The following is a 12,189-nucleotide window of genomic DNA, read 5'->3' on the forward strand; positions in this document are numbered from 1 at the left end:
CAATGAAAATAAAACAGTAGGATAATATGTCTACCATGTGCAAAGTTGTGGGTTTTTTTTATTTTGTAATGAGCATAAATGTGTTTTTTTTATGTTCATTGCAAATATCTCTCAGCCCTACTGATGGATCAAGAAATACTGGGTGTGAACACCCTGTTCCAAAAAGAATGGGTGAGAGATGGACCGACCAGGACCGGGCTACTGGTCTGCTACGTCATCTGGTGTGACTGAGCCTCAGGGTCTCCAAGCCAAGCCCGAAGATCCGGTATAACTGGAAGGCGTGGAGGGTCATTAACGAGACGAGTGGACGGAAAAGGTCAAGGGGAGGGACAGGTCGCGGGCCACCTGAGGAGAGGGTGACCTCCTGGTTCACTCACTTCCGAAACCTCCTAGGCACACACCTGATAGTAGATGGAGCTGAGGATGAGACACGTGCTGTCCTTACGAATCTCAACGTCGAAGATGGTCCCTTTATAGTCAGGGAGTTTCCAAAGTGAAATCCACGCTGAAGCAGGGACAAAATACTGAACAGCATTCCCCCAGAGGTCTTTAAGAACTGTGATCTTTATGACATCATCCTGGAGTTTTACAACCTTGCTCTGACGATAAACATACAGCCGGATGTATGTGGTCTCTCTCTCAATCAATCAATCAATCAATCAAAGCTTTATTTGTATAGCGCATTTCATACCCAGAGGCAACACAATGCGCTTTACAGAGAACAAGGGAGGTGGGCATACGACCCACCCCTACATATTACAGAGGGAAGCAAAAAAAACTGTAATCACCCGGGGGCCAGATAAGTGAGCTGTAAAAATTCTTCCCTCTCTAACATCATCCCAGTGGCCAAATCCGGAGATCTTTCGAAACCAGACAACTACCGAGGCATCAGCCTGACATGTATCTTTGCCAAGGTGTACAATCGCATGACACTGAACTGGATACGTTGCGCCATCGACCCTCACCTGAGGGAGAACCAATGGTTTTTGAGAGGAGATGACCACCGTGGCCCAGATCCATACATGGATTACCACACGGGCAAAGGAGAACATGCCCACGGCCCGGGAGTCAACATGCCCAGGGCTCGGGAGGATCACTATGAAATTGTTTGAATATTTTGGAAATTAACCAATTCCACAGGCCTGGGTTTTTTGTATTCAACACAGACACCTGGACTTGTCTCCATGAGTACTCCAATAACCAAGCTACTGCAAGTGCATTTCACTTCCAATGGTGCTAAATGTTTTGTCAGTGTTCATCTGTCAAGAATCAAGTCACGAGAGTCCAGAGATTGAGGAGTTCCAGCAGGAGGGTGCTGGTGTGGGACCCTCTCATCAGCAGGGGAGCAGTAGAAGAGCATAAACCTTCTGGTAGGCAGAAGGGCAGTGGTGCTGGATCATTTCTCAGTCTCGTGTGTATCCTGGGCCTGCCCCTCCTGGCTGGAGCTGGAGAAGCAGGGTCCACCACAATCCCCTCCTTACCAGAGGTGGTGTAGGACCGGGCAATCTCCATGCACCCACCGGCCAAGACCGTGTGTCTCTAGCCCACTCAGGGGCAGAGTTGTGGGGTCCGTGGCGTGGATAGTGGCATGGTGGCGAGACTCAGCCCTCTCGGGTCAGAGCGGGTCACGGGCATTTAATCGGAACGGAAACCCTGGTCAGGGACTCATTTTTATAGCATTTTTGAAGTCCAACTTTTGTTGAACTATTCATTTGTTAATTTGTCGCCGGCGCTATTGTCTTCACAACAAAGAGCAGATTACAGCTGCTGCGCTGGATCGGGGCTGGGTGTTGGGTGTTTTGAGGAGGAAGAGGAAGGAGACAAATGACAAACTTCCTAAATTAAAAAATAATGTCTGAAATCCAAACAGTACAATGCCTGAGTAGGAATTAGCATGTTTATTCTGCAGCACCCGGGGCTTGAACTCACAACCAGGCACCAAGGGAAGGTCATGTTCTTGTTTGAGCCAAGTGACAACATTTACCTAAAAAAAATGTCACAGCTAGATATTTACACTGTAGGAATCCTGCATGAACATATTAGCACTTTATACTGTGATGGGAACGAGTTGTGGGACTCTGGACTGAGCATGGATTCACTGATTTACTTATTTGATTGTGGAACTGATTGAGATGTAAGGAGACAAAAGACTGGTCACATGAAGAGACGCAAACAAGAAACCATAACAGCTACAGCAAAAATGAACAGTAACAGCTACAAATTAAAAAATATTTAAAAATCGTGTCACACAGCACAATGGAGTATATATTAGCATTTTTATTCTGGCAAAGCAAGTTTATTTGTATAGCACATTTCAGCAACAAGGCAATTCAAAGTGATTTGCATGAGACATTAAAAGCATCAAGACAAAAGTACAAGAAACACAAAAGGTCATTCAATGAAATGCAAAAAAGGGCATTTAAAACAAAATGCAGGAAAAATAAAATACAGGAATAAAAGTTACAGTGCAGTGTATAAATACATTATTTGATTTAATAAAAAGCAGCTGCTAAAAGAAAAGTCATCAGTCATCATCTTGATTTAAAAGAACTGAGAGTTGCAGCAGACCTGAAGTTTTCTGGAAGTTTGTTCCAGATATGTGGAGCATAGAAACTGAACACTGCTTCTCCATGTTTTGTTTTAACTCTGGGGACAGAAAGCAGGCCTGTGCCAGACGACCTGTGGTCTGGATGGTTCATAACATAACAGATCAAAAATATATTTTGGCCCTAAACCATTCAGTGCTTTATAAACAAACAGCAGTATTTTAAAGTCAATTCTTTCACAGGGAGGACTCAAGCAGCAGCGTTCTGAATCAGCTGCAGCTGTCTGACCGATTTCTTAGAGGGACTTGTAAACACACCGTTAGAGTAGTCGAGTCTACTGAAGATAAACACACGGACAAGTTGTTCTGCTTGAACTCTTATTCAGCTACCCGTCATGTGAGAAGCCATTGCTGGTTTCACACAGACTTAAAAATCACAATCACGAGGGTTGCATGTAAATGTCACAGGTGCAACTAACATTGAGGTATCAGCAGTTTCCACAAAATGTTTGTTAAAATAAAGGCACCACGAGGGGCAAAAACCAAAATCAAAGACTAAACAATAAAACCAAGGAATACACTTAACAAGCACAGCTACAGCAAATAATGAACAGACAAAGAACAAGAGGGGAGCTACATGTAGGCTATAGGGCTTGCGAAAATGTAGTCCCAGATAAGACCATCTTGTTTCTACACAGGTGTATCTATTCGTCTGATTGCATAGGATTCTATGCAGTAGAGCCAATCAGACAAATAGATACACCTGTGTAGAAACAAGATGGTCGTGTCTGGGACTACATTTTCCCAAGCCCTATATATACACAGACTAACAAGACAGGTGGAAACCAATCAAACAATCAGTGGCACTGTGTCCTCTCAGTTTAGCCGGTTGTAGTCCTAGGGTTCGCTATTGGGGCGGGGTTGCCCACAACAGTGTCTCTGATTGGTGGAGACATTGCTGTTGCACTATAGGATTGGAGTTAGTAGTTTGAGGGGACAAAATGAGGACATACTTCAAAATATTGTCAAAAATTCAGTTTTTGAGATACAATTCTGAAAAATGTACATCTACAATGTAATGGAAATGTTGTCAATGTTCCTTTTCATCATAGTCCTGGACAATGCACTTCACTAAGGCCTTCATTGGACGGGAGCAGGAACTCGGCCTCACTATAACACCTAGGAGGTCGAGACAACACCCTGCCGTAGTCCTAACCTGACCTGGACTATGCCGACAACATCAGCCTGCTCTCTGCTCTCTATGCAGAGTGGAGACAGAGTGTGCCAAGGTTGGCCTTCGGCTAAATGGAAAGAAAACCGAGGTAATCGCTTAAAACATCCTCCCGGACCATCCACCTCTAACAACAACAGGAGGCATTCCTCTGAGGGAAGTCAATGACTTCAAATACCTGGGCTCATGGGTCAACTCGTCCGTGTAAGACCTTAAAGTGAGGAAGGCGCGTGCATGGAGGGCCCAGAACGCCATGGCCAGTGTGTGGAACTCCAGCATCTCCCGACAAAACAAACTCAGCTTCTTCTATGCAAAGGTAGAGTCCATTCTCTGAATGCTGGACCCTGAAGCCCTCCCCACAGAAGTCCCTAGATGGCTGCTACACCAGAATTCTGCATATAATGTCGACAAGAGCGAGCATGTTACCAACAAGCATCTGTATGGGGGGTCACCAAGAGTGAGTGAGAAAATAGCAGCCAGGAGAATGAGACTGGCAGGTCACTGCCAGAGACACCAGGAGCTGCCAGCCAGCAAACTGGCGTTGTGGGAGCCAACACACCGGCATCGGTCACGAGGGCGTCCCACACTAACGTACGTGGACGTACTCAAAAAAGATGCAGGAGCGGAAAGTACAGGGGAGCTAGCCAGATGTATGGAGGATCAGGATGACTGGAGGCGCCTGGAGCTTCCAGCTGTCGCTATTGGTGTGTGAATGTGTGTGTGTGAATGGGCGAATGAGAGGCCATTGTAAAGCGCTTTGGATAAAAGAGCTAATAAATGCAGTCCATTTACCATTTCCCTAGAGAGCAGTCTGGTACTCTAATCCTCAACAGTCCAGCAGACTAGATCTCAAATCCTCAACAGTCTAGCAGTCTAGATCTCTAGTCCTCAACAGTCCAACAGTCTAGCTCTCTAGTCAGCAGTCTATGTAGCTCTCTAGTCAACAGTCTAGCAGTCTATGTAGCTCTCTAGTCAACAGTCTAGCAGTCTAGCCAACAGTCTAGTAGTCTAGCTCTGGCTGCAACAGTCTAGCAATCTAGTCCTCAACTCTATTCATGTTCCCTCTCAACAATCCCAATAACTTCCTACAACCTATCTCAACTCAATTTCTTCTGTAAACTCAATTTCTTCTGTAAACCTCCTCCTAGATAAATAGCAGTTCAAGCCCAGTGCCTATATAAACCACATTTGATTGTCAGTGTGTTATTGCTGAAGGGATTCTTATTTTAACTTTATCTGAGCTTACAGCCAAGAATGACACAAACACATCTATATTAGACTAGAAATCTAATTAGATGAGAGTTTGTGGTTCTAGGGGAGAGAAAGCAATGGGCACAAGTCTGCAGCATTGCCACCATGACAAAGATGAGTGATTTTACTCACTAGTGCCCTGTGCCTGTGGGACCATTGTGGTTTGTTCTGCTCATTCTATCCATCTACTCATTCTTTCTTTCTTTCTTTCTTTCTTTCTTTCTTTCTTTCTTTCTTTCTTTCTTTCTTTCTTTCTTTCTTTCTTTCTTTCTTTCTTTCTTTCTTTTTCTCTTTCTTTCTTTCTTTCTTTCTTTCTTTCTATCTATCTATCTATCTATCTATCTATCTATCTATCTATCTATCTATCTATTTATTTATCTATCTTTATATCTATCTAAAACAGACAAAGGGGCCCCATTCAGAGGCTCCTCCTGAGCCCCCCAGTGAAGACCCTATGTCTCAAATTGATGATTCCTTCCTTCCTTCCTTCCTTCTTTCCTACCACAATTTAAGATGGCTGCCACTCAATGACAACTAGTGATGGGTATCGGAAGCCAGTATTTTTTGGTACTGGTACGTTATTGGGTCAGTACCTAAATATTGATAAGCTCAGGGACAAACGGTGCCGCTACCAATATTTAACCCGTGTTTCATAAATCCATGGAGCCACGTTCGTTTCATAAATCAGCCAATGCAGCTGGCATTCGTCCCCTAATTATGACGAAGCTGCTGGTGAGAGGCAATGATATTACATTGCCCTCCCCCTATCCCAACAGGACCTCCCACTCCTCCTGAAAGACGCCCCCATAAGTTAATGCTAACAATCGCGTACTTTAAGATCGCTAACGTTTTTAACATAAGTCACTGAGTTGAACATAGCGAAAATTAGCGTTGCGATTAACGGACATTTTCTGACAGAGCTAGCTACATTAGTAATATAGCCACAGACACTGCGTTTGTTACATCCAGAGCTTTTATGCCAGTCCAAACATCATGTCTCTGTGACCTTCCCAAGTCGAGATATGTCCCTTTCAATATCATGCCCACGGCGCACTCTGGCAGCTAGGCCTGGTTGTCGAGATTGGGTCAGTCGGTCGACCGACCCTATCAGCCTTCCTCGCCCTACCGTTTCCCGGACCTTACCGTTGCAGTATAGATGAGCTAGATGTGGAGGTTTAATTTCTAGTTTTATTGTTCAGTTGTGTGTACAGTACAACCACAAGGGGCATGGTTCCTCTTCAAAACCAAGTTCTGTTTCAAAACAAAAGATGGCATCATTATGAAATCAGTCATGAATAAGCTTGGGATTTAAGTTTCTAGAAATAGCTCTGTGTTTTGTAGAAGAAAGTGTGTATTTGTTCCAGTTGATTGCATTAGAGAAAATGTTCACAACATCATGTTTTATGTATTGAATAAATATAAGTTGGTGGCTAGGTATCTACAGTATGAGTTAATATGTGTAGCCTGGGCTTGAATAGATTTTAACTCTGACTCTCAAAACATTAGTTGGTAAAGACATGAGTGTCCAAACCATGTCCAAACATTATTCAGAGTTCACACATGCACACACACACACACACACACGTACGCACGCACACACACACACACACGCACACACACACACACACACACACACACGCACACACGCACACACACAAGCTGGCCAAATACAACAACCTGAACACTGGGAAATGCTTCATTGAACAAAGAGGAGTACAGATAATGATCCAACATAGCTGACCTTATGAGAATTTCCAGGGAAGTGTGAGGGACATTCTGTGGTTTTATTCAGCATGTGGACTGCTACCAAAGGATTTTGTCCCATTTGTTTTAATGTCATAGGATCACTGTAGACTGTGCAGACAATTCAATGTTATGTCTTACAGTCCCAGAACTCCCACAGTTCCCAGCAGAGTGAAATCATAATATTAACTCAAGAATTGCATGACAGACTGAAGGTTTCAAACCGCTGTCTGCAGGACTGACCACTCTCCTTTTCCTGTTCCTGCCACTACTGATACTTCTCTCTCCCAAAGTGACCCTCGCGCTCCGAGCTCTGCACGACACGTTTAATGACAGAAACCTAAATGGCCGGCTTGTCCTCCAAAATCTGGGGGCTGCCTAGGAGTTGGGGGGCAGGGGCGGGGGTGTTGGGGGTGTGCATGGCTACATCGCCTGCAGCTAAATTGGCAAGGTCTTTCCAAGGCTACACTGACAGGAAATTGTGTTAATCCAAAACTGGCCTGAACTAATTTCTGCCTTTGGTGGGTTAAAGCGATGCCAGAGCGGAGCTGAAGGACCACCTCGGACGCCGCGGCCCATCCCAGGCCTGAATAACAGGCTTGGGAGGCCTCAGGGCCAGACGAACCCTCCCCTCCATGCACTCCCTAATCGGTTTAATGACTGTAATTATCTGCTGGGGCTCACGTTGTGCAGGGAACGATTAATGGCCTCCAAAACATATGTAGACAGGAGGAAATCAAGGAGGGGGGCAAGAGACAGAATAGCAGTGTGGAAAAAAGGGCTATAAAAGTTTTGAAAAAGACATGTCATGCTGGGCAAGAGGGCGGGGCCAAGAGAAATAGAACAATGAGATTGAGGCTTGTTGTGTTTTAATGTTTGCATGTTTGCCTAAAGATATTCTGTTGAGGCTTCATATAGCCAAAACAGGCACTACTAGTGTCTATAGTATTGTGGCTTGTAGCTTGTTCAAATTGACAGGTAAAAAGAACCTATGGCACTTTTTTTTTTGCATGTAGTGTAGTTAAGGGGCTACCACCCATGCTGTGTGTAGTTAAAAACTAGAAGCTTTCCGAGAACTAAATCTCCCTCTTGAGAGCAACCTACACGACTCCATCCAGACCTACAGCCCATGATTAAATTATATTCAGTAGGGAGACTAAACTCTGGAGGCCAGATTTGTTTTCTGAGGTACGGACCTCAGGAAGTGAAGGATATATACATGGAGGTGAGGGGGGAAGGGAATGTTTCCAAAGGGAAAAATATTCAAGAAAAACATTACCTTGCACAAGATTGACTTCCATTGCTAGACCATTAGTCTATGAATTTTTTGTACAAGCATACCTTGCAAAAACCTATAGGATATATATTGCATGGAAACATTTTTCCTGTATTGCATGGTTGAGTTCACAAAGACCAGAAATATAACCAGAGGATCTGTGGTATAGTTTTGAAAGTGACACTGGATTGTTATTAGATATTCGATAAGTATCGGATTGTATTAGATTAGTTACTGCACTCAAATCCTCAGTCCTTCTTGTTAGGGTAGGCAACAATAAGTTCAAGTTCATCTTTGTTCAAAGTTTTCCCTCATAAGAAAACCTTTTTCATGAATTAAAACCAGCAAAGTTCTGATCAGTAAATCTGAACAGGCAGGGGTCAAGAGCAAATAGGATCAGAAAGAAACAATTTCTCAAGCCAGAATGCAATGAAAACATGAAAACTGAATTAGGGAAGAGAATGGCTTTAAGCCTCAGTGGGAGCAGCAGAGAGACGCAGGAAGACCAATATAGACAGAAATTGGAGGATGTGTTTTTCGGTCAGGAACCCCATCTCTAAAATTAGCAGGGATGTAAATTCCACAGTGTTGCCGGTTTTGTATCCACACATGAAAATGAGAGCTACCCAGAACAAAAAGACATGGAGGGGAGAAGTCATAGGCTACGTGAACAGTAGCATGGCCGTTTTTTCCTTTTGGAAAATTGACGTTTTCTAAAAGAACAGAGACATCTCAAAAGCCACAAGAAGGATGAAAGCTAAAAAAGCAAAAGCCACAGCCCCCACACGGATGAGTCCACAGGGGAAGGCTTAACTACTAGACGCAAGCATCGACTCAGAGCCGTCAACACAATCACCACACATGCTTGCGGCCTACAGTTAAGCCCCGGATGGCGCAAATACACGTATACCCTGTCTTTTTTTGTTCTCTCACTCTCTCTTTCTCTCATTCTCTCTCTCTGTCTCTCTCTCTCTCTCTCTCTCTCACACACACACACACACACACACACACACACACACACACACACACACACACACACACACACTATGCCTCTCTTTTATCTAATTCTCTCCCTTGCTCTTCCCACTCTTTTATCCAGAACCAGCATGATTGGTTTGCCACTACATCCTGATAACCAACATGGATGCACACATTTAGCAATGAGCTTGTTGTGGTTCAGTTCCCTCCGGAAAAGAAAAGATTCAACCATGAAATACATTGGAAGGGCGGCAAGTCGGAGAGGAAGATGGAAACTCGCGGAACTCTTTCTTGGTTCCACATAAAGCCTGTGACTATTTCTAGGCATCTCATTCATCGACTCACAGAGTACACCGCACCAGCAGGGAGTCCAAGACAAGGACAAAAACTCAGCGATTTCCCACACGTCTACCTGTACAGTTCCCTTGTTCATTGTAGACCCAACTTCACCTGACAGATTAATTCAATATTTAAATATTGACATTCCTTTTCTTGTTCGCTCCTCTTATCTGTGGAATGCATTAAAGGCTTTGTTACAGGCATCAATCAGCCATGGCTGATAAATTCAAAATGGAAGGCGCCAGCCTGCTCCAATACAAGGTCAGCTAGTGAGCGATTAGGATAGGGCTTGGTCCAAGCTGAGTGTTAAATAAAGCGCTGGGCAAGTCTGGGCTTGCTAGGATATGAGGCATTTCATTGTCGTCTAGATGTTGACCTTGACCAAGCAGCCTGACCGTGTAACCTGTGTGTGTAATCTCAAAAGGCCAATGATGTGAATGATTTCTGGGATTTATCTGCCTCGTAATGCGAGATGCAACATTTAACACATATTGAGGGAGTTCATGGGAGAAGCTGTTGGTCATTTCCCTAGGGGAGTTTAATAAAATTGGTGAAGATATAATATCTTCATAGAAGCAAAAATATTGAGACAAAAAAGGAATTTTGATTTGATTTTGGTCAAGTTTGGATCTGCTCTAATACAGAGTACCAGAGTAAACAGTTATCAAGAGTATGGGGTAGCCTAACCCATACTGTACATTTCAGCATGGGGTGGGATTTGAGGCTAGGTCTCCCGCCATTTTAACTAGCTACAGACACCATTTTAACCAACTACAGTACATCGATGAAAAGCTAGCAGTTCATTGGCATGGGGGGGCGATATTTATATTGAGGCAGTGAGTTTAACCAATAACTCGGTACTTACTCAGGACTCACAAGGACTCTGTTTCACTTGGTTACACAAGTCAAATGGTTATTTCATAAGAGAATCTAAATGTCCCTCTTAAATAATTTAGTAGTTGTGACTAGTGAGGGACTGAGTTTTGTTTTATATTGGATTGTAATTTGGTTATTGCATTGCTCATGTGCAGGGGGGGATAAGCGATTTCAGGGAACGAAGAAGGATGTCTATGTTTTTGACCTGTGCTGGGCTTTGAACAAAGAAAATAAAATTAAGTTAAGTCTGGTTGGCCTGCCTTTACACCCACACCAGATATATTATATATATATGGATATTACCTTCTTACACTAGCAACTGCATTCAAACTTGCACCACTTACAATTAGCTTACACTCACTTTGAATATAAATGTTTGCTTGTAGATATCCAAGTCTCATTATAAATATCCTGACCCACTTAAGTCTAAAAATATTGTGACTCACTTAAGTCTAAAAATGCCTGCTGTTGTCACTTGTCATGCCAAAGGAAATCAAATGTCAGGCTTTATTGGAAGATGAATATGAATAAGATACAAACTATGATTAAAAGGGATCAAAATGTTTTATTGTGACTGAAAAACAACCTTCAATTACACATAAATCCCAGCCCAATGTTATCGTGACAATAAATACAAAATAAAAAAATAAATAGACTGTTAAATAAAGTATAAAACGATAAGAAAAAAATAAGAATGTAATTTTCTGATGAAGGAAATGCCAATTTGTCAGAGATAAATTAAAAATAAAAGGAAAAAAAGAAAAGAATTTGACTTTCCTTTGAAAAAGTTATTTGAACCATGCAATGGGTCAGTTTCACAGAAAAAAATAATGTCAGATCATAAAAAGTTAGAAATGGCAACTGTAGCCCTTAAACTGAAGAAAAAAATCCCTTTTTTTAACAATGGTGCAGTAGACAAAAAATATTTTACAGATGTATATATGAAGAAACAGAGCATCATACTTAAAAAAAGAAGAAAAAATCGAAATAGTGAGCAAAAATTCAAGTAATAGGGAGGGAGTCAGTAACAAAATTATTTGCAGTCATCATTTAAGAGCATTGTGGTAAAATATACTATCTAGATATGGTTGAGCTGGGTTCATGGAAAAATTAAAACATCCTTTGCATTTCCATAAACAGGCAATTAAAAAATGGGCTGGAATGAAAGAGGATAAGATACACCAATCTTGATAGTATATGCATCACCAAAGCTAATAGTTTTGTCCTACAAAAAAGGATGATACCGAACCTCAAAGAATATGGATAAACCAATATGAATAGAATATCTAGGTTCTCATATAAAAACAAACGGTCACATTGAAATTGCAAACCCAACTAAAATGTACATTGGCATCATAACAAACTCACAACAGACATAACAAAAGTTCTCTAGTAATCATATTCATATTTGGGCTTTTTTTGGTGAAACGACTGAAAAATGTCCAACGCACACGCAATGTATTCCAATGTTCAGTTTAATTCAATTCCTTTATACTTAACACATGAACATGACAAAAATAACAGCAAATTTGTCAACCAAAAAAATAAACCATTTAAGATATGAGATAACCCAGCCAAGAAGAAATGATTCTAACTGATATAAGTGCTACATTATAAGTGATGTTCTTGAACCACGTGCATGGAGAGCAAAATGAAAGCCTGTTAAACTATACATAATGAGTACCTCATATCTTTTTTATTTTATTTATTTCAACTCATAATTAAACTATAGCTTAACATCTGAATCAAGCCTATAGCAGGCATAACAGTAGCCAGCAACATCCCAACTTTAAGAGGAAAATCTCAAGTGTGTATCAATGCACCTATGCCACATAATGTTGACCTCTTTGGCCAGCACATACGTATTTCAGTCCACTCACCGAGTTGAGTCTATTGTTTTAGTAGGAGATGACATAGGCCAGAGTGCTAGGGTGGCGTGAACACCTCTGG

This window comes from Borostomias antarcticus, assembly GCF_949987555.1.
Source record: "Borostomias antarcticus genome assembly, chromosome: 3".
NCBI lineage: Eukaryota > Metazoa > Chordata > Actinopteri > Stomiiformes > Stomiidae > Borostomias > Borostomias antarcticus.